This window comes from Hyaena hyaena, unplaced genomic scaffold, assembly GCF_003009895.1.
Source record: "Hyaena hyaena isolate Hyena2069 unplaced genomic scaffold, ASM300989v1 scaffold_372, whole genome shotgun sequence".
Taxonomy (NCBI): Eukaryota; Metazoa; Chordata; class Mammalia; order Carnivora; family Hyaenidae; genus Hyaena; species Hyaena hyaena.
In genome coordinates this window covers 441,137-465,231 of record NW_024081004.1, presented here as the reverse complement: position 1 = coordinate 465,231, position 24,095 = coordinate 441,137, and the positions used below count along the sequence as shown (strand labels likewise).

At 40.1% G+C, this 24,095-nt stretch overlaps 1 long non-coding RNA gene across 1 annotated transcript in view; it reads right to left on the bottom strand.

The window, feature by feature from the left end:
- Positions 1 to 3,176: 3,176 nt before the first annotated feature.
- The window catches only part of LOC120244163, a 37,993-nt gene continuing 17,074 nt past the window's right edge, over positions 3,177 to 24,095 (bottom strand). The window contains exons 2-3 of the long non-coding RNA XR_005531480.1: positions 5,770 to 5,829; positions 3,177 to 3,983 (exon numbers count right to left, since the gene is read on the bottom strand). This is a non-coding gene — a long non-coding RNA (uncharacterized LOC120244163). The remainder of the gene's footprint in view (positions 3,984 to 5,769; positions 5,830 to 24,095) is intronic.

Here is a 24,095-nt window from a genome sequence, read left to right as displayed (position 1 = left end):
CTGTACCATCACTGGCGTTGAAATGTAGCTAGTGCAACCAAGATGGACAAAGTCTTCTTTCACAAAGTGATCCTTCCTGTTAGGACATAGGTAGTTTGGACAGACCATTGCTCCCATGATAACATGGAGGCAAAAGTAGATAAACAAACAAACAAAAAAATTATATTAAAAGACATTAGAGAGCTGTGGACATGAATAAATCCAAGGGAATCAAATTCCAGAAAGGGATGAGTCCTTCATAGGTGAGAAGAGATGGGGGGCATCTAGGCACGTTTGCAAGTCAGGGTATGGCAGGAGGAACATAAAAGTGTCACGCACAGAGGGGCTTTGTGGGGCATGGAAAAGTTCCCCAAGCTGTGCACGCAGAGAATTCTATAACATAGCTCACTCTAGAGACATTTGCACAGGTCAAAATAATTTATTTTAATTTTCTTAAAAAATTTTTTTAATGTTTATTTTTGAGAGAGACAGACAGACTGACAGTGGGAGCAGGGAAAGGGCAGGCAGAAAGGGAGACACAGAATCCAAAGCAGGCTCCAGCCTCTGAGCTGTCAGCACAGAGCCCGATGTGGGGCTCGAAACCATGAACGGGGAGATCATGACCTGAGCCAAAGTTGAGCACTTAACTGACTGAGCCACCCAAGCCCCCCTTCAATTTTTTTAAGTTTATTTACTTATTTTGAGAGAAACTGATACAGTGTGGGTGGGGAAGGAACAGAGAAAGAAAGAAGGAGGATCCCAGGCAGGCTCCATGCTGCCAGCACAAAGCCAGATGTGGGTTCAGACTCAAAACCTGTGAGATCATGATCTGAGTCAAAATCAACAGTTGGATGCTTAACCGACTGAGCCACCCAGGCACCCTGGTCATGATCATTGTTAAATACTTGTGTCCTTTCTGAGAAACATACAATGGGTGTGTCTTCCAATAAGTGACATTTTAAGGTATGAAATGTAATAGTGGTCATGGCTTTTTTCCTCATGTAAGAAAGAAATTAGGTGTTGAGATCAAGAAATTTGAACAATTCAACTAAGGCTTTTCTCTTATTTCTTGAGACAAGGCTTTTTTAAAAATATTTTAATGTTTTATTTATTTTTGAGAGAGAGAGACAGCATGAGCATGGGAGGGTCAGAGGGGAGACACAGGATCTGAAGATAGGCTCTAACTCATGAACTGCGAGATCATGACCTAAGCCAAAGTCAGACACTCAACCGACTGAGCCACCCAGACATCCCAGAGACAAGGTTTTGAGAAAATGCTTTGATAGATTTTTGTGGCACAAATACAATGGAATATGAAATAGCCACTACAACTGTCACTAGAGTATTTTTATGGTCTAATTATTTATGATAAATAATTACGATGAAATGTTAAATGAAAATATAACAAAATGGGACTATTCCTTGAATAAACTTATATAAAAATTATATACACATGGAAGGCAATTTGGAAAAATATACCAAACATTATTAGGGGGAGCAGTATACGATTTTTTAAAGTGTGTATTTATTTTTGAGAGAGAGACAGAGACAGAGACAGAGTGTGAGCAGAGGAGGGGTAGAGAGAGGGAGACACAGGCTCCAGGCTCTGAGCTGTCAGCACAGAGCCCGACATGGGGCTCAGTGAACCACAAGATCATGCCCTGAGCTGAAGTCAGACACTTAACCAACCAAGCCACCCAGGTGTACTTAGAGGGACAGAATATGATTTTAATACAGTCATATCTGTGTGTGTATATCTGTATCTATATCTAATCTAAACCTATATCTGTAGATATGTTTCAGCAAAGAGCTTTGAGGGGTGCTTGTGTGTCTCAGTTAAGCATCAGAGTCTTGATTTTGGCTCAGGTCGTGACCTCACAGCTTGTGAGCTCGAGCCCCACATGGGGCTCTGTGCTGACTATGCAGAGCCTGCTTGGGATTCTGTCTCCCTCTTTTTCTGCCCCTGCCTCCCACACACACTCTCTCTCAAAATAAATAAACTAAAAATAACCTCCTCTGAAAAACTTTTAAACTGCAATCAGACATTGAGGGGCACAGAGCATGCTTCTGGGAAGGGAGAGCACACGAGCCATGGTGCTCAGGAGGGCTCATATAATTTCTGATTCTTTGCTTCAAAAAAATTCAAGAATGTAACAAGATGTCAGCCGATAAACCATTAAAATGAGCTCAGGAAGGTTTCAAAGAGTTGAATGACATTGCCATAACCAAACCCCCTTCATTTCTATGTAATTATTTATGTGAATAAGAATTATAAGGACTTTCATATACAAAAATGGAATACATTAATATAAGTGGGCTGAGCACTGACTCACTCTGACATTAAGTACTGTTTATCGACAGAAATGATTAGAGTCACTCCTATTTATTTAGAGATGCACTTCCAATTAAATTCACTTTTTATATTTAATGACTTGTGATATATTTATGTTAGTTTTACCAAAATTACAGTGGTAATAAAATTCATAAGACATCTTTTGACTCTTCGGTCCTTTTGGTCATAGGAAATTATTTAAAGCATATTAAATGCCAGGCTTTACATATATCTATATATCTACATCTAAACATGTCTCTATCTATAGGTGTATCTACTATAGTAGAGAAAGTATGATGGCATGGTCAATAAAAGACTATAAGAATAAAAGTATAATAGGTTAAAATTATATGGAGGAAATCAGATGGAAATATGAGTCCAAAAGGAAAACAAATTGCTATAAAATCTCTAACTATTAAAGAAGGACTCGTTCATGTATAGTTTAAATAAGTGAATGAATGACTGTGAGTACCAAATCACAATAGCTTCTAGATTCCGTTTAGTACCTTTAAAGAATCATGTAACAGTTCAATTAAAAAATGTCAGGGGTGCCTGGGTGGCTCAGTTGGTTGAGTGTCTGACTCTTGATTTCAGCTCAGGTCATGATCTCACAGTTGTTGATATTGAGCCCCATGTCTGGCTCTGCACTGAGCATGGAGCCTGCTTGGGATTCTCTCCTCTTCTCTCTCTCTCTCTCTCTCTTTGCTCTTCCCATACTCATGTGTGGTTTCTCTCTCTCTCACTCACTCACTCAAAATAAGTAAGTATTTTAAAAATGTCAAAACACACAATATGCCAGGAAGTACGTACTTTGCAACAATTTAAACTCGCAATGAAAAATGTTAGATGTCTACTTAGAAATGAGTGAGGTTGCATTAAAGTTTATTTTGAGGGATGCCAAGCCAAAAAGGTTGAGGAATATGTTGTGTGACATGAGGTTCGAGTCTGCCAGGCAGCTGTGGTGATGTTACCAAGCCACCAAGAAAGGAGCAAAGTTTGTCTCCAGCCCAATTCTGGTTGCTAGTACTCGCAACTGAGACTGAGCCTGAGCTCACAGGTCAGGCAGGAAATGGTCCTTAGCATGAGGGGTGCGAGGGAGCAGAGTCTGGGAAGTCAGGTTACTGCTGGCTGTTTGGCACAATACTTGCTTCTTCCTCCTTCCCTGCTGCTTGGGGTCAAGTGGTGAACAGTAGCTCAAAGGGAAAGCTGCAGACCTCAAGCTTCTCCCTGCTCTGAAGCCCTCCTCTCCACCGAGAGCCTCCAGCCCAGGTGGCTGCATATCACCAAGTTCCCTGGGACCCCCTACCCCACTCCAGCTGTTTTCAGCTCTTATGAAGCTGACCTTCTCTTCCTCCAAAAACGTGGTCCACCTGTGTAGAATCACCTGGAGCACCTGTAAAAAGTGAACAGTTTTTGGTCTCACAACAGACCTGGCATCCCTGGGGAGTGAGACCTGGGATTCCACATGATTAACTCTTCAGAATAAGATTTACTTCTTTGCCTTAGCTCCTTTTGTCCTGCAAATAATGATAAGTTTCTTTGCTTACGACGGAAACTTGAGGTTGAGAGTTTGGATGTTAAACACTAGCAAATGGAGACATGCATCTAAATAGGTTTCAGCCTGTTTTATTCTTGGACGACTAACAGATACTGGTGACTTCTTGGCTTTAACCTGAAAGAGCAGGAAGAAAAGAATAATGTTCAGAGCAAGATAAAATGCATGTTCAAAAGAAAAAAACAAACAGGAAAATCACAAAGCAAGCTGTCTTCTAATCTGATTCTTCAGACCATGACATTGGACAAATGTGCAGCACTGACAAAAGAGCAGATGGTCTCCAGCACTGTACCTAACGCAGAGCTGGATGCCATCCCAGTCCTGGGTGTTGGATCGGAGTTTGAACTAGACCAACACAATCATAAGCAGAGGCCAAGAATGGGTGCTCTGTTCCGGGGAAGCTTAGGAAGGAACCAGGAGCTTTGGGTTCTGCATTTAGCAGAGTCAGATTCAAGGCCAGCTGATTCTGTGAGGGAGCCTGAAAGAAAGGTCTGTGAACAGAGCTGGGCAGATGGATCCCTTTGATAGCATAGAATGGGGCTTACCTAAAGAGTCTGGTGAAATGGAGGGAGGCAAACTTACGATCTTTCTCCAATTTCCTACTTTTAAAATCCAGCAACTGTCTCTGAGTTACCATGTCCAAATTCTCTGATCAGCTTCTTAAGCCAGGTTTGAAATGCAGGCCACTACCCTTGGTTTTTCCTAAGTTTACTACCTGCTGCCTTGTAGCACTGGCCATCAGAGTGATGTTTTCATTATTTAAAATAATTCAGGCAAGTCACAAATGTTTACTTTCTTCCAGACCCGACAAGCTTGGCTCCCTTCTTCTAGCATAGAAGACTCACCTCTTTGTGCTATTGAGAAGGGAAAACTCAATCCCAGGAGGAGCCCCATAAGAATGGGATAAAAGAAAACATTCTGTGTAGTTCTAGCTTTGGGGAGGGTGGTATTCTCAGAAACATCCATCTATTTTTCTGGGCTACAGAAGAATTTTGAACATTTTTGGAGAATTATCTTTGCTTCTTTGATTCCACAACACTCCCTTCTCTATTACCGTCTTGTTTTTTAAAATAATTTAGTGAATTAAAATAGTTTGTTTTGGGAAATCAGGGAAGAATTTTGTGATGCTTCTGGGGGTGAAATGGAAAGCCTTGTGACTGATAGAAGCAGGAACGAGAGTTGCTACTCTTAGACTAGAAATATCTGAGAGTGGTCTACAAGGTTCTGAGAGTCTTCAGCCCTGGACCCTGGGAAGGGTAATACTTGGATTTCTAGCCCAAACACAATTTGTTTCTAGCCATTTTATTTTATTTTATTTTATTTTATTTTATTTTATTTTATTTTATTTTTGTGTCTCACTTTCATGTGCAACATTCTTTCCATTTATTATGTTTACTTAAGAATTGTTTTCACCTACCAAAGCAAATGGGTAGATCTAGATATGGGCTACAATGTTTTTTTTTTTCTTGTTCTCTATTCACATTGTTCCCTTTCTCACTTTAAGAGAAAATCATTGTTTTCTTACCTATTCATCCTCAGTCTGAACCACTTATGCCTTGTTAGATTATGGATGCATTTACTCAGTTGACAAATATGAAAGGAGCACTTGTTATGTTCTCAGAACCAGGCTAGGTCTCGGATAGAGGCAGATGTGTTTCCTACCCTCCAGAAGCTCCCATTCGACTAGAATTCCCCACATGTTTCTCTCAGGACCGCTATATAGACCTCCTGGGCAATGAAATTCTCTTATTTATGTGCCATTAAGGCCTTCTAGGGGCATTTCTTGGCCTGTACTTTTTTTTATTCTGGCTATTTTTTTCCAAGGACCAGAGGCAATGCACTTCAGCCCTTTCCTTTTTCCACCAGGAATGAGGCTTGAGGGATCCTCATGGTCTTTTTTCACCTGACTCACAGGGACACCACAGAAGAGTTCTCCTGGAATGCGTGGAAGCTGATGAAGCACCTGAAATAAACAAAAGCAATCATAGTTACATACCCGGAGTAGATGGAGATGTCTGATTACAGCCAAGTAGATAAATATGTTCTTGGGCGTTTAGCTGCAATCCTGGGGATTATTGAACAAATCTCCCTTCGTGAGAGCAGCTGTAAATCAAATAACATAAGGCCTTCATGACACAAGGGAGATAACTCTGCATTACCAAATAGATTTGAAAATATCCCAGCTCAATGCACAATGGGGGAGCTCTGGATAGCCAGCCTGGCACTACATGTTTGTGGCCCTTCCAGCTTCACGCTCTTCACCCTCATGCGGCTCTCCACTCCCAGCGGTGAGGAAGGGACTCACTTGGCTGACTTGATGAATGTCTTTCTTTTTTCAGGTGTGGAGAGTTGAATTTATTATAATGTTCAGCTCGTTGCACACTTTTATCATTGTCAGTACACAGCCCCTTTCATTGGTTTGGTGTTGTTTTTCCCTTATATCTCATTCCCTACGTTCACTCCCTTTCCTCTATAGGTATTTGTTCTTACAAATTGTATATTGCCTGGTCTTCAGGTATTCTTTCCATCTTTTAATTTTTTTAATGTTTTATTTATTTCTGGAAGAGAGAGAGAGACAGCGGGAACAGGGAAGGGTCAGAGAGAGAGAGGGAGACACAGAATCTGAAACAGGCTCCAGGCTCTGAGCTGGCTGTCAGCACAGAGCCCGACGCGGGGCTCGAACCCACGAACCGTGAGATCATGACCTGAGCCGAAGTCGGACACTTAACCGACTGAGCCACCCAGGTGCCCCTCCCCCCTCCATCTTTTAACCATGTTCAAATATCATGGAAAGTTGAATGTACATGTACCCTCCTATACCAGCCACCTAGAATCAAACATTTCCTAACATTTTGCTTGCTCAACTCTATCTAAGCATTTGAAAGTAAGTTGTAGATATCCTTAAGTCACGCCTAAATGCTTCAACGTGCTTCTTATAAAGATAAGGTCATTCTCCAGAAAGAAAATGTCATCTCATACCTACCAATATTAATAGTGATTATATAATTTAATCTAATATACAGTCCATATTCAAATTGCCCTAATTACTAAAAATGTTCTTATAGGTTTTTTTTAAATAAAGTTTATTTATTTATTTTGAGAGAGAGAAAGCAAGAGAGTGAGAGCATGTGTGCAAGTGCATGTGAGAACGGGGAAGGGACAGAGAGAGAGGGAGAGGGACAATCCCAAGCCGACTCTGCACTCAGTGCAGAGCCCAACATGGGGCTCAATTCCATGATCATGCAATCATGACCTCAGCCAAAATCAAAAGTCATTTCTAAACCAACTGAGCCACCTGGGTTCCCCTCTTACAGTTTTTTTTAAAATCAGTATTTGATCAATTACACATGGTGTCTAATTAAATCTTTTTCATTTCTTCTACTCTAGAATGGCCTCTTTCTTTTAAAAATAACATTGACTCTTTGAAGAGATGTTTTCATTTGTCTTGTAGAATGTCCTTCATTCTGGATTTGTCTGATTGATTTCTCAAGGTGTTTAATTTGTTCCTTTATGTTTTGTAATTCTTGTAAACTGAAAGTTGGATCTAAAGACTTGATTAGCTTCAGGCTAAATTTCTGGCAAGCATACCTCACATGTGATTTTGTGTGCTTAATATTGCATCCTTTCAGAAGGCTCATAATTTCAAAATAGTCCAATGTCTGATTATAATGTTAAATTTGATCACTTGGTTAAAACGATCACTGTGAGATCTTTGCATTGCGAAAGTACAGTTTACCCTTTGCAATTTAACAAGAAATACGTGGGGATGATTCTTTGGTGCACTTGAACATGCTGGTCTCCCATAACCTCTCCCTGAATAATGTTAACATCCATCAGTGATTCTTGTTTTGATAAATGATCTTATTGGCAGTTGTAGAATTGTGATATTCTGCTGCTGGGATCCTTTCTACATGTATTTGCTGGAATTTTTCTATAAAACAGAGCTTTTCTTTATTGACAGTGGATAAACTCACGTCTACTCCTTCATAAAAAGGTAGAGTAAGATACTTAATTATTTCCCTTTAACGACCAGCTTTTGGAGTAATGGGTTATGTAATAGTCACCTCCAAAGATGAAAAATGAACTTTTTCTTCTCTTTTTATTTTACTTCATAATTTGAATATTGGTATAAACCTATGGGCATTTTTTATTCAAGATTTTACAACCAATTACAGTCATTTTTCTTTTAATGCTCAAATTTGTGTTTCCTGCCAGGACCCTGATTAATAGACAATATATCCTGGACACCACTATACATCACTACATAGAGATCATCTTCATTCTTTTATATGGCTGTATAGTATTCCATTGTGTGAATGGACCATAGTTGGCTCACTTTTTTTGTGGGCCAACTTTGACATCACATTGATGCCTCAGGAGTCAATATGATTGGAATCACCTGCTTTTTCTTTTCTAGTGGGCAAGATTAAGCAATGTCACTTAACCTCTCTGTGCTTCAGATGTCTCATCTGTAAAATGGGGACAATAGGGTTGTTGTGGAGATTTGATGAGTTAACATATGTAAAGCTCTCAGAATAGTGGCTAATGAATATTAAGTGCTCAGTAACTCTTAGCTATCATAATAATAGCAATTATGATAATGTAACATTTGCCAGTTATTTTTAAAATGTTTATTTATTTTGAGAGAGAGAGAGAGGAGGGAAGTGTCAGAGAGAGGAGGAGAGAAAGAACATGGGACTCAATCCCATGAACTGTGAGATCATAAACTGAGCTGAAATCAAGAGTCAGATACTTAACTATCTCAGCCACCCAGGTGCCTCTATTTGTCAATTATTATTATGACCATTATAACCTTCACTAGTCTCCTCTTCTGCTTGCTACAAGCCCCTGGGCGGTGTGAAGATGAGCAGAAGCTTTGAAAGTGGGACAGCGTGATTTAATGAAAAGAGCACTGGGCTTGGAGCCCTGAGGTCTGGATTCTAGTTCCTGAATTACTTCTAGCCACTTGGGTAATCCTGGAGGAGTCATGAAACTCTCCTGATGTTTCCTAAATAAAGAAGGAGCTGGAAAAAGGAGCTTAATTCTCCCCCCTGCTCTCTGTTCTGTGTGTTTTACTGGATGACTTGTTTCATACTGGCCAGAGGAGAGGAAAATCTGCTCTGAAAGCTGGGGACCCCCCCACCATCTGTCATTTGAGGATGACAGAAAGCCTCTGGCTTTCTTCCATTCTGTGGTCTTGTAATGCACCAAAATTAGAATACAGATTGCTCAAGATCTTTAGTCCTGGAAGGAATGCAGGGAAGGAGAGAGAAAGAGGAAGAGAGGGAGAGAGAAGAAGACAGAGGAAGAGGAGGAGGAGAAGAAAGTGGAGAAGAAGGAGGAGTAGGAGGAGAAAAGAGGGAGGAGAAGGAAGAAAAATTTAGCTGCTTCTCTCAGTTTCTTGGATGTAGAGTGCTTTTATTGTTTCCGCAAATGGGTTCTATGCCTCCCTGTACACAATGTGGACATCTCCGAGTAAAGTTCATGTTCAAAAAAACCAGTTAAGTCCTGAGCTTCTGATCTTTAAAAAGGTGCTTTTTGGAAAGTTAATGCTTGAGATCTCAACATGCCCCTGGAACATTCCGAACTTATGGCTGTCCAGCCCCAGCAGTAACAGCAAGATTTGGGTTAAACTTTTAAATTGCAAGGAGTGTCTCAAGGCGGTCGTTTTTGTGGTGTGAGGAACACTGTGTGACCTCTACCTCTGGAAGCCCAAGCATAGAATTAATGAGAGGTTTCATGGGCGCCTGAAATAAAGTCTTACCAAGAATGTGTTGCTCTCATTTTTGTGTGTTCTCTTGAGACCCTTCAAATTGGTGGTCAGATTGAAACCTTCAAAATTCCCTTTATAAACTCTGCCTGGGCAATGAGAAAGAATGAAATCTTGCCATTTGCAGCAACATGGATAGAACTAGAGGGTATTATGCTAAGTGAATAAGTCAGTCAAAGAAAGACATATCATATGTTTTCACTCATATGTGGAATTTGAGAAACTTAACAGAAGACTATGGGGGAACAGAAGGGGAAAAAATAGTTTCAAACAGAGAGGGAGGCAAACCATAGGGCACGTTTATAAATTTTATTTTTAATGTTTTATTTATTTCTAGGAGAAAGAGAGAGACAGCGTGAGCAGGGGAGGGTCAGAGAGAGAGGGAGTCACAGACTCTGAAACAGGCTCCAGGCTCTGAGCTGGCAGTCAGCACAGAGCCCGACGCGGGGCTCGAATCCACGAACCGCGAGATCATGACCTAAGCGAAAGTCAGACGCTTAACCGACTAAGCCACCCAGGCGCCCCAACCATAGGGCACGTTTAAATACAGAGAACGAACTGAGGGTTTTGGGTTGGGGCCAATGGGTGATAGGCATTGACAAGGGCACTTATTTGGATGAGCACTGGGTGTTGTATGTAAGCGATGATTCATGGGAATCTACTCCTGAAGCCCAGAGCACACTGTATACATTGTGTGTTAACCAACTTGACAATAAATTATATTTAAAAAACCCAAACAACTCTGCCTGGGGCTTGGACACTTCTTTGTATGTGTGTTATTCTTCAATGAAAATTTTTATAAAGAAAAACAACCCTGCTTCAGTCTTACTTTCTCTAGGATAAACCTAACATACCCATCATTCTTTATCTTTAGCATTTCCCCAAACACTCAGCACTTAAGAAGGCTTTGCTTCGATTTCCAGAATTGACCAACTGTAGTTTAGTGAAAAGAGCCCTCAGTTCCGAGTCAGCATCCCTGACTCTGGAACTACGTGGTTCTTTCACATAGGAGCTGCCCCTTGTTGGGCAGGACCCTTGACCTTGTTATGGCTCTATTCTTTCAGCTATGAGACCGGTGAAACATGGATTGTCATGAAATGTGTTGTTTTGAAGATCAAATAAGACAATGGATATGAAAAATGATTCATTAACTATAGACATGTAAGAAAATTTACAATTAAGCTTTATATGTTTTTGTTATTTTTGTCTGGTCTGGTCTGGTCTGGTCTGGTCTACCCTCTGCTGCCCACAGTTCGATTTCCACCCAAGAGTCAGAGGGATTCTGTGAACCTGTCATGTCTCTCTTCAGCCCCAGTGACCCCACTTCTCTCTGTGCCCTCTCTGCTCCTCATTGCCTCTCTAATTTCAGTTCCTGTTACTGCCCCCTGCTCGTGGTCTCCCAACACGCTGGATTTCCTGTGAGTTTGAAGCCTCCAGTTTTGGTCCTGACTCTAAGCCTTAGCAACATACATTCCTGAGAATACTTTCCTCCCAAACTTCCTTCAAGTCTTTGCTTTTCACTGAGGTCTGTTTTGGCCATTGTTATAGTTGTAACCCCAGCCTTCCCTAACCCGCCTTCCTGCTTTATGTTTTTACATTGCTTATAAACTTCTAATACATTATGTATAAATAATACACTTTTTTTTTTTATTATCATTTGTTATTCCCTACAAGACATAAGCTCCACAAAAGCAAGGATGTTTGTCTGTTTTGTTAACTGGTGCATCCCCAACGCCTAGAACACAGCTTGACACATAGCAAGCTTTCAATAAATATTTGTCAAATGAATGAATGATGACAGTTTCAGGCTCACAATTGGATAATGGATGTAACTTAGATTTCTGGATAGTTTCCCAGACATAACTAGTAAGAGTGAGCCCTATTGGAAAGTCTGTGTACCTTCTGTACCTTCCCCCAGGATCTTGACCACCTGGAAGGTATTTGTATAATCTCTGCATGGTTCAAAATCAAGGAATGCTGTTTCTATTCCAAAGACCTGGAGAGGCAGTAAATGCCACAGAGATGTTCTTTGGAGAAATAGAACCTGGACCATATAAGGCAAATTTGACCTGAGGCACTGGTCTATTCTATGTTATTATTTCCCCATCTGGGTTTGTAGCATTTTCTTCAGCAGCTTGTAATTTGGTCTTGCAGGTTCTTAAAAGGCAGAATGATGAGCTCATAGCATTCCCCAAACTGTGTGCCAGGGAACACTAGTTCTAGGAAATGCTTATCTGTGTTCAAAAAAGAATAAGGATTCCACAATTCTGATTCATAGTACATGTTTGCATGTTAAAGTCTCTGAGGAGTCGCATAGCTTACTATAAATAAAGGATGGGTGACCTGCTTAATAGTTATTCATTTATTGGACTAGGGAAACCCTTTTTCACTGTATACCTGTTAATACTCTACCCCACTTCCAGAGAATATAAAGGAGTACTAACATTTATGGAGTTTTACCTAATATTTTATTAAAATACCAGGCACTAAAATAACATGTGTATACCAGATCAATGACATCATGACAGATTGTTTTTAAAACCTAGGCAATATTGAATTCTGCGCCAGTATATTCATTTATTTGAAATAACACATTGACATTAAAAGACCCTACCTATTTTATGGCCATGATTAAGGCCTTTCAAACTTTCATTTCCCATAGATCTCATGCCATCTCATATACATTTTATTTTGCCACTAAGTCCTGTTCAGTACTCTGCAAACTTACCTAAGGAATGAAATCCATGTGTAGAGTACCCATTATGTTAATGATATATTGTCTGTGGTCCTGCAGTTCTTTATTGATTTCTTATCAGTTAAGAATGAATGAAGCTCTGCTCCTTACTTTATGCCAAGAATTCCATTAGGCACAATGAAGACACCAGGGGAACAAAATGGGACTAGATCATGGAGCTTGCACTCTGGTATTGCTAGACGAAGACAAGTAAACTTACCAAATAATCAAATGCTGAGACAGGGGTTTTAAAGGGAGAGAGGAGAAGAGGAAGTAGAATAAGATGTGTGTGAAGGTATTTCCTACTTGTGGTGAGGTGGCCAGGAGAGAAGGATGCTCTGAGATAAGGACATTTAAACTGAGGTGTATTTGATGATAAGGAGCTGGGCTTGACAAGACCAGGAAAAAGAACATTTGTTTTAGGCAGAGAGAATGGCACGACTAATGGCTTAGCTGCGGGAAGCAACTTGCTAACAATTGAAAGAAGGTCACATGGTTGTCTCCTAGTGTCCGTGCGAGCCACTTGATGAGGGGAAGGGGGCAGACAATGCAAAGGGGCGAATCACTCAGGACTTTTGAGGCCATGTATTGGACTTTGAGAGAGCAATATGCTCAAATTTATGTTTTAAGGAAACTTCCCCAAAGTAGAATACACCCCAATGTACTAAAATTTTTACTAAGTGAACAATGGACATTTTAGAATGCTTTTAACAATCTAAACAATACAGATAATATATTTCTCCTCCTCTTTATTCCAGACATACAATATCCTCCAATCCTATGTGAACCACTGGGTCTTGGTGAAATGTTATCATTCTACTCTGTATTTTTTTTTTTAATTTTTAATTTATTTTTAAAAAATTATTTATTTTTTAATTTACATCCAGGTTAGTTAGCATATAGTACTATAATGATTTCAGGAATAGATACCAGTGACTCATCCCCTATATATAACACCCAGTGCTCACCCCAGCAGGTGTCCTCCCCAGTGCCCCTTACCCATTTAGCCCATCCCCCCATCCACATCCCCTCCAGCTACCCTCAGCTTGTTCTCTGTATTTAAGAGTCTCTTATGTTTTGTTCCCTTCCTTGTTTTCATATTATTTTTGCTTCCCTTACGTTCATCTGTTTTGTATCTTAAATTCCTCATATGAGTCAAGTCATGTGATATTTGTCTGGCTGGCTAATTTTCTTTCTTTCTTTCTTTTTTTTTAAATGTTTTATTTATTTCTAGGAGAGAGAGAGAGAGAGACAGCGTGAGCAGGAGAGGGTCAGAGAGAGAGGGAGTCACAGATTGAAACAGGCTCCAGGCTCTGAGCTGGCAGTCAGCACAGAGCCCGACGCGGGGCCCGAACCCACGAACCGCGAGATCATGACCCAAGCGAAAGTCGGACACTTAACCGACTAAGCCACCCAGGCGCCCCTGGCTGGCTAATTTTCTGACTGGCTAATTTCACTTAGTGGCAAATGGCAAGATTTCATTCTTTTTGATTGCTGGGTAATACTCCATTGTGTGTGTATATATATATATATATACACACTGCTATGAACAATGGGTGCATGTGTCCTTTCAAAACAGCACACCTGTATCCCTTGGATAAATACCTAGTAATGCAATTGCTGGGTCATAAGGTAGTTCTAGTTTTAAGTTTCTGAGGACCCTCCATACTGTTTTCCAGAGTGGCTACAACAGTTTGCATTTCCACCAGGGGTACAAAAGAGATCTTCTTTCTTCGCATCCTCGCCAACATCTATTGTTGCCTGTGTTGTTAATTTTACCCATTCTGACTGGTGTCAGAATTTGTATTTCCCTGATGATGAGTGATGTTGAGCATTTTTTCATGTGTCTGTTAGCCATCTGGATGTTTTCTTTGGAGAAATGTCTATTCATGTCTTTTGCCCATTTCTTCACCAGACTATTTGTTTTTTGGGTGTTGAGTTTGATTAAGTTCTTCATAGATTTTGGATACTAGCTCTTTATCTGATATGTCATTTGCAAATATCTTCTCCCGTTCTGTTGTTTGCCTTTTATTTTTGCCGGCTGTTTCCTTCACTGTGCAGAAGGTTTTTATTTTCATGAGGTCCCAATAGTTCACTTTTGCTTTTGTTTCTCTTACCCCTGGAGACATGTTGAGGAAGAAGTTGGTGCATCCATGTCAAAGAGGTTTTTGCCTGCTTTCTCCTCTAGGATTTTGATGGCTTCCTGTATTATGTTTAGGTCTCTCATCCATTTTGAGTTTATTTTTGTGTATGGTGTAAGAAAGTGGTCTAGGTTCATTTTTCTACATGTCACTGTCTGGTTTTCCCAGCATCATTTGCTGAAGAGACTGTCTTTAGTCCATTGGATATTCTTTCCTGCTTTGTCAGAGATTAGTTGGTCATACATTTGTGGGTCTCTTCTGTTCCACTGACCTGAGTGTCTGTTTTTGTGCCAGTACCATGCTGTGCTCTTTTTTCTTTAAAAAATATTTTAATGTTTATTTATTTTTGAGAGAAAGAGACAGAGAGAGAGAGAGCAGGAGAGGAGCAGAGAGAGGGAGACACAGAATCTGAAACAGTCTCCTGGCTCTGAGCTGTCAGTACAGAGCCTGATGCAGGGCTTGAACCCACAAGCTGTGAGATCATGACCTGAGCTGAAGTTGGATGCCTAACCGACTGAGCCACCTAGGTGCCCCATACTGTCTTGATGATTACAGCTTTGTAATACATCTTGAAGTCTGGGATTGTGATGTCCCCAGCTTTGGTGTTCCTTTTCAGGATTGCTTTGGTTATTTGGGGTCTTTTCTGGTTCCATTTACAAATTTTAGGATTGTTATTCGAGTCTGTAAAGAATGCTAGTGTTATTTTGATAGGGATTGCTCTACTCTGTGTTTTGTACATGTGTCTCCACAGCTAGGCTCTCTATGCCTCTTTGCTTTAGAGGACACCAATAGCCTGGAGCACACATGTGGATTTTGAGGTCAAAGTCTACCTTTTACAGTCTGGGAGCTTTTTTGGCGGGGTCTACCCATACCATGACCTTTCCTTCTTCCAATCTCCCAAACCATCCTCTGATCTCCATTCTACCTATTCTTGAGTATAGTTCACCTAGAAATCCCGTTAAAGTGTTAATAGGTAATGATCATGTTAAATGAAGTGCATTGAAGTGTGATCTTGACTAAAGCATTTATAATTTTGAAGACAATTCTTTAGGGCAGTCTTGGTACCTAAGGCATTAACAGAAGAGCCATAGGGTAAGTGAGTGGGGTAAGGGGGATTCCTGCTCTGGGTGCTTTTAGAGGGTTCCCCATATTAGAAGGACACACACAAAATAAATTTATTAAGTCATACACGGGTGTCTTCGCCTTGGAATTCTGTGCTCAGTGTTGGCACAGTATGATCCATAACCCTAAATATCCACTATCATTACTGACACCATTCAGGCTCCAGGGAGATACTTTTCTGCATTTCTTACCCTGTGCTCCTGAAACATTGGCAGCTAGACCTAAAGTTTGTGGGTTGTTTTACTGCTAAAGTCAGAGATAGACACTACTTTGATATGTAGGAAGGATGTGAGCAATGGAAGAGCTGAAGTGTGGCAAAACGAATTAATCAACTTTTCAAATCTCTCCTCTCAGAAAGCATGAATCCAAGACGTTCCTGGGTGTTTTAGTCAGTTGAGCATCTGACTTTGGCTTAGCTCATGATCTTGTGGTTCATGAGATCAAGCCCTGTGTCAGGCTCCATGCTGATAGCGTGGATCCTGCTTGGGATTCTCTTTCCCTCTCTCTCTGCCTGTCCACTGCTCACGTGCAAGTGCTCTCTCTCGCTCTCTCTCTCTCTCTCTCAAAATAAATAAATATTGAAAAATTAGGTTTTACTTTTCTAAATATTTTGCATTTACTATAATTTATAGAATTTGATGAAAGCCTGTTTAAATTTTATAGACTTTGAAATTGGAAATATTTTAATCTTTTAGATTACTGAGAATGAGTACAAATTGCAATTGGGATAAAAAATTAAAAATACAAAACTTCCCCTATCTGAGTGGCTCAGTTGGTTGTGTCCAACTTTGGCTTAGGTCATGATCTTACAGTTCCCTTGTTCGAGAGTTTGAGCACCACATGGGGTTTGTGCTGACAGCTTGGAGCCTGCTTTGGATTCTCTGTCTCCCTCTCTCTGCCCCTCCCTGCCTCTGTCTCTCTCTTTCTAAAAATAAATAAACATTTTAAAAAATACAAGACTCCACAAAAGTGGAGTTCAGAGAAAAGGCTATAAAGGAAAAATAAGTAAATCTACAAAGATGCCATCTGCTTAAATTTTTAAAAACTGTTAAAAAGTAAAGTGATCAGGCTTCTATTACTCTGACCCACAAAAAATTGGCAAGTAGGACATTACAAATTCTTTTTAAGTCAGGTTTTTGAGGTATAATTTACGTGTAGGAACAGTCACTCTTTTTAAGTATTCAGTTTTATGTGTTTTGCAAAATGTATCCTATTACGTAACCATGACCCCTATCAAGATATAGTGTTTTCCATCAACCTGGTAAAATCTCCTGTGTCCCTTTTTGGTCAATCCCTTTGCTCTCTTCTCCCTGCTCCTGGAAACCTTTGATTTGATTTCTGTCCCTATAATTTTGTCTTTTTCAGAATGTCGTGTGAATGGAATTCATACAGTATATAATCTTTTGTGTCTGGCTTCTTAGCATAATCCTTTAGAGAGTCATTCATGTTTTTGCAAGTATTGATAGATCATTCTCTTTTATTGCTGAGTATTATTCCATTACATGGAGGAACTACAATTTGTTTAGCCATTCACCAGTTGATGGACATCTGGGTCCTTTCCAGTTGGGGGAGATTATGAATAAAACAGCTATAAGCCTACTACATAGGTCTTTGTGTGGATATTAAGTTTTAATTTCTCTTGGGTAAATACCTAGGAGTGGTTTGCTGGGTCATATGGAAAGTGTGTGTTTAATTGTGTGAGAAACTGCCAAAGTATTTTCTGTAGTGAGTGTCCATTTTGCCCTCTGCCAGCTGTGTGTGAGAGTTTCCCTTACTGTGCACCCTTGCTGGCACTTTGTAGGATAAGGTGTTCTCTTTCTTTCTCTCTTTCTCTCTCCCTCCCTCCCTTCCTTCCTTCCTTCCTTCCTTCCTTCCTTCCTTCCTTCCTTCATCTCTCTCTCTTTTTCTTTCTTCCTTCCTCTTTCTTTCTTTCTTTCTTCCTCTCTCTTTTTCTTTCTTTCTCCCTCTTTCTTTCTTCTTTCTTTCTTTCTTTCTTTCTTTCTTTCTCTCTCTCTCTCTCTCTCTCTCTCTCTCTCTCCCCCTCCCCCTCTTCCTTCCTCCCTGCCTGCCTTCCTTCCTGTCTTCCAACTTAGTCATTTTAATAGGAGGAGCATTCTCTAATCAAAACAGCTAAATTGAGCAAAAAAAATGATTCTCATCAACAACACAACTCGACTAGTTCAGATGAAATCTTGCAGTCTCATCCTACTGGTTGACATGATAAGAATATGTGCAGGCCTCCACTTGTTCTATTGCCCAGGTCCCACAAATGGTAGTGATGAGGCTGTACTGCCTATATCCTTTCCTTTCCTTCCAAAGTTGACCCTTAGAGGATGTGTGTTGCTCTGTGGTCTGAGACACTTCCTGGTGAAGAACAGCTACCACCTCGCTCTGCAGCACCTTGTGGTGGAGGTGGAGACATCTGGATTCAACCTGTCCTCTGCCTGCACTGTCCCCTCCACAAGTGGGGTGAGAGAAGAGTCAGCATGCCACTCTGAGAGGCTGTGAATAAACTTAGAAATATTATTTGTCAGTAACTTACTATTTATTTACTAGAATGTTTTATGCAAATCAGACTTTGAAAGAGCCTGAGAAGTATTTGGGAAAAAAATCCAATTCTTGTCATTATGATATGAACAACCAAAACCAATTTTAGGTCATATTTTTGAGATGTGAAGTAGCAGAAAGCTGTAGTTAACTAATGTGACAATCAAAAGAATATTAAAATCAATTTTTTGTACAAGGTTACAAGTATCTATGGAAATTTTAGTGCACAAAAGCCAGAAACTATAGTCTTGGGGGTGGTCAATATGCCATGTGGAGAGGCTGCCGGCCCCCGGTCTAGAAGACAGGACTTGTGTTTAGGTAGCTTTCTGTGTAGAAGACAGAGCACAGCTCCACGGGCCACCTAATGGAATGGTGAGTGATGCTGTGAACAGGCTGTGAGCAGTTGAGCCTTCATTCCCCTCACTGTCATTATGAGAAGGTGTATGGGATGCAGCAAACTGCAGCATGCTCTATTTTCCCATCACTGGTGAGACCTTGGGTAGAAGACCTACACAGCCTTCTAGTCAGTGAAGAGTTCAGCTTTAGGATCCCTAAATCCTGGAAGCATGGCATTGGAGATGGCTGGCCTGTGATGGACATTGGTCAGCCTCTCCTAATAGGGGAGAGGAGATGAGTCTGAGGCTATCTCATTTACTCTGACTCAAAACTTTTTAGTAGATTGTAAAGAATGACAATAGGAAAAAATGTACTTCCTCATTTTCAAATTCGGCAAAAAAGGCACTCAATAGATCAAGATGTTGTCTCTTCCTAACCACAAGAATGTGTCCCCACAGGAGCAGTGATGTTTTGTGATCTACCATCAGCAGGCTGGAGTATAAAAACCCTGACTTGGCATTTGGGGAACCTTTGCATAGTTAAGGGCACTCATCTCTCCTCTCAGTTATTCCTTTCTTTGGGGATCACAAAATCCTTGAGAAATTTCAAGCTTTCTTTTCACATTTTCTTTATTGAATGCAAAATCTCAACTATTTTTTAGCCCTTGTGATGCATTTGGGCTATCATCTAATGCCCATTACACTGGCAAGTCAACTTTTCCAAAGGGCAGTCTATGCATAAGATATTCTCAGTCAACTAGGAGTTACTTACATATTTTGTATTCATTTAAAATAACTTAGAAGTTGAACATGCAAACTGTGGAATCAGACAACATAGGTCCAAACTGTAAACTCAACAATTTAGCCAGCTATTATGCCCTCTTAAAATTTGAATGTGCTGTCAGCCCACTTCCTTATTTATCTATCTTTGACAGTTCTGTTTGTGTTATTCCCTTCATGTTTGCAAACAGTTTAGAACTTTCAAAGGTAAGTGAATTTAAGCAATTGGTCTTAAGCAACTTTTTGCTGTGTTTCATTCTTGCAATAAAATGCTGTATAACTTTGGGCAAGGAACCTATCCTTGAAGACATTTTTTGTTTAAAAAAAAAACTTTTGAATTGAGATGTAGCAAACATAAAGTGTATCAATCTTCATTGCACAACTTGGTGAGTTGTTGTATACACCCATGTGATCACATTAATTGTTGTATTTTGTTCTTGAAAAAACAAATAAACATTTAAGCCTCAACTGGCTGGTGGTTCAATATGCAAAGCACACAAATAAAATGTGACTCTAAGTCACATGTAGAATACTTAAGTATAAATGAAAGTGAATATTCAGATACTAGCAAAATTCCTCATGACAAATTTTGTATGATTGACATTGTTACATTAGTTTTATGTGATGTTAGCCTATATGATCTTAAGACTGAGTGTGCTACAAACTTGGATCAAATGATTCTTTTCATATTTGTCTGTGTTGTACTGCTCAGATATGTGATCTACAGTCTTAAGTACTACTACAAAGCCATTGTCATATCAAATGACTCAACAGCTCATCTTATAATGAAAAGAAATATAAAGGATTGCCTTAGTCTGCCCTTCCAAACAGCCACATAATCAGTGGGACTTAGACAATGGTGAAGATCTGGATTTCACAGAATAATGTGAAATTATTCAGGCTAATCTTCTCATTCCTCAAGCAATGAGGGAGGGTAAGAAAATAAAAATTAGCTTGGATGGTAAGATTCTGTCTTTCATCTGACTAGACTAAAAAACACAGGTAAAGCTAGTTGCAGTTAATAGAAAGCAATATTTCCTCCAAGGACATGCTTCCAAGTGTCACAATAACTCATTTCTTTGAGTGACCACTGCTTTCTCAGTTACTAACTGCTGTGTGAACTAAAGCTGGTTAAGAATAGTTTTACTCCTCTTGCCCAGACGATTTAAGTCACTTTGACATGGAGGAGTAGTCTTGGTTTCCAACCTAGGGGCAGAGCTTGAGATAAGAGATGTCTAGACTCAGCATTTCATATCCATCTTAACTTTGTAGTTGCCAGGGAAACGGGACCCTGCTTTCACTTTGCAGCTCACACTTGGATGTTGACTTCTTTGAGTCTATTGCATTACTATTTCAGTTAAACTTTACTTACGTCTATCTTTTCCCCAAACCCTAGAATAAATCTATCTTTTCCTCTGTTTAGCAAGATATCCCATGATTCTCTGGTGTGTAGTTTCCCTCTTTTGAGTGGATCAATAAATCTGCTTTAGTTGGCCTACCTCTTTGTTCTTGGAATGCTTAAGCTGATTAGGTTAGGACAGTAGGTTTTATTATTCCTGTTTTTCCAGGTAAGGGAACTGAGGCTCAGGAAGATTAAATAAAATATACACGGGGTCATGGATAATAAGTGGTCACATAATTACAGAATTCAGACCAAGATCTGAATCAAGTGTGATGAAGTCAATCGTTTCCTACCATACTTTGCTACCCTCTACTTTTGCTTAACAACCCCAACCCTGTGAAGCCACGTAATCCACTCATGCCAGTTTTCTCTTCCTCGTCATAGCTAGTATCCAATTCTGACACATCTCTGTTCCTCAAAGTATGGTTTCAACTTTATAATGTTCCTCTCTGCCAGGAACCTGAATGACCATCCAACACTTAGCTTCAAGTTCCTTACTTCCTCAGTCACACCAATCACCAAATATTTCTAATGACACACTGAGTTTTCACACTTGCATGCCTGCCTTTCCTTGTGCTGTTCCCTGACCTTGGAATTCCTTGCCCACAATTCTCTGGCTGTACAGATCTTTAAAAAAAAATGATATCAAGGCTTTTGCTGCAAACATCAGAAACCATGCTGGTTTGTTTTAGCAGACAAGTAATTTATAAAGAATAGTAGGCATTTCACAGAAACTTTGGAAGGACCAGCACACCTGAATTGAAGCCTTCTCTATAGGGTTGGTCGAGGATAGGCCACCCCGCCACCACAGGACACAGAGAAGAGTTTCTGCTCTGACATTAGGGAGTGCTATACTCTCTCTTGCTGCTGTTTCATAAGCTGGGTGTTTGCCAACACCCTCATAGGGACTAGTTACATTGATGCCTTATTTACATCATGAGCCTCCAATGACATGGCTGAATTTTCTACCCATTGTCCATGTATTATTACTTTCTGAAACATCAACCATCCAGGAGGGCTGTAGCCCATTGTGGACATACACTACTGAATGATGCAATTACTCTGGGCCCTTCAGTGTTCAGTGGCCTGCCAAGACCAAAGCCCTTGAATAAACACCTCATGAAGAATGCTGGGTACAGGGATCTGCTAAACCCTACAGTGGTGTCCTTCATCTGGACCGCCCCTGACTGCATCCATGCCTGAGTGGAGGAATCTCTTTCCTGGTCCCTTTCCTTGTCCCATAAGATGGGCTCCCAATACTTAGGAACAGCTTTCATATGAGTGTTCTTTTACTTGTTTTATGCTTGAGCTTCGGTGTTGAGAATAGGCACAGTGTTTTTGGGCAGGGGGTATAATTTCAATGGATTTGATGGATATGACAAATAAAAGGAATGATGGATGTTAGGTAACAGTTGGCAGACTCTGAATGGTTTTGGCTGTGATTCTGGAAAGAATGAGGGAGGGATGTGGTTGACACACAAAGGTGAAACTTGAATGGAGCCATCCTGACTTTCCTTTGGATATCAGTGTTTCAGCAGTAGGTTAAAGCAGGATGACCGAGAGGTCAACGCAGTACTTCTCCCCGGGGCTCCCTCCCTCTAGCACAGTACTGAGAAATTCCCTGGCTTCAGACATTCTTGCATGTTTCTGGCAGGACATCCCTTCTTCTCTATCCACCAACACCCATCTCAGTGGCATTATCTTCCTTGAGACCCTCTGGATTAACCTCCCTCTGTATAATTCAGTTACCAATAGACACTGAAGACTGTCTGGTCATTTCTCATTTCTGAGAGATCTAAATATCTTAATTGACTCCATCTCTCATCCTTTTCTATAACTCAAAACTCTTCCTCTGTGCCCCTGGAGTTCAATGTATATAGACAGGAAACTCTTCTCCCTCATGTCCCTTTCCCTTTCATTTCTAACTGGCTTTTCCCTAAGGACACTGCTTCCACTGTAGCTGCTTATAAAGGTAGCTGGTTTCTCTCCCACATCTCTGGCACCACTGGACCTGGGATAGGATAGATGTCTTCTTTGCTTCTTATTGCTGCTCCCAAACCATTGTCCCATCCTCTTCCAAAAAATAAGCAGCACTGAAATTCTTAATATTGGACTATATATCATTTGCCATCTTCCTTTTGACAACCATTAATGACTCCAGTGTCACTTCCCTTGATTCCTAGCTCACTATCACTTTCTCAGATGCCAAGTCTACTATGTTCTTGGTGATTTCAGTATCCATATAGATGAATCCTTGACTTCCTCTCCTCCAAGCATCTCATGCTCTATCTTACCTCAGCCATTCACTTGCATGGTCATGCCATATGACCTTGTCCTTAACAAGAATCTTATCCCCTCTGCAATCTTAATTTTAAGCATCCCAGTATTTGAGCACCACTTTTTATTTTATTTTGTTTTATTTAATTTTATTTAATTTTATTTGCATCTAACTATGTCTTCCTTCTCCATCCCATTCCCTTGCCTCCTCTCCATGAGTATCCACAATCCCTAATTTTGCATTTTTAATTCCTCTGTCATTTATTTATTTATTTATTTATTTATTTATTTATTTATAATTTCCCTGATGTTTAAAATGGCTTTATCATGTATGCATGTATTCCTAAACAACATGTTGCTTAGTTTTGGGGGATTTTTTTTGGAATTTTATATAAGTGATATCATGCTGCATGTAGTGATTTGGAGTTTGCAATTTATCCACTATTCTATGCATAAAATGTCTCCATATTTCCTGCAATGACTACGGTGTGGTTTTATGGCTGTATAATATTATGTGGTGTGAATATACCAAAATGTATTCATCCATTCTTCCCAGCTTTTTGATGTCATTATTTCTGCTGCTATAAATAGCTTGGCCATATCTTCTGGTACATATTTGCAAGAGCTTTTCTAGGAGCAGAATCAATGGGTTCAATTTTACATGATGTTATGTTTTCTCTAAAATAATTGTACATTACTTCCTATTATTCCACTAAGTCCTGATTTTAAAAACTTTTTGCCATTGCTAGGACCTAGAACAACTGACCACACTATCTTCTTACTTCCTTCAGTTTCTACTTGTCCATCCTATAGTCTGTGGTCTGCCATAATATTCATCACTTTATATACACCTTCAGTTCCTTTGCCTCCACTTTCTTTGTCATGCTCATCTGGCAAAATCCTGGCTCTGACCACAGCCAAATCTCTGTACATGCACCCCCACATGAGAACATGGCTGCAGACAACTCCCCGGGCCTGGCTGGTTGTTCTTGCTTTACATTCATAGCACTCATCTCAGCCTGTCAATCATATTGTATTTCCCTGGTCTATTAACTCTCCCCTGCTTCTGTTTCATACATTCTCCTCTCTCCTAAAACTTCTGTTACCTTTTGCTGCATTCT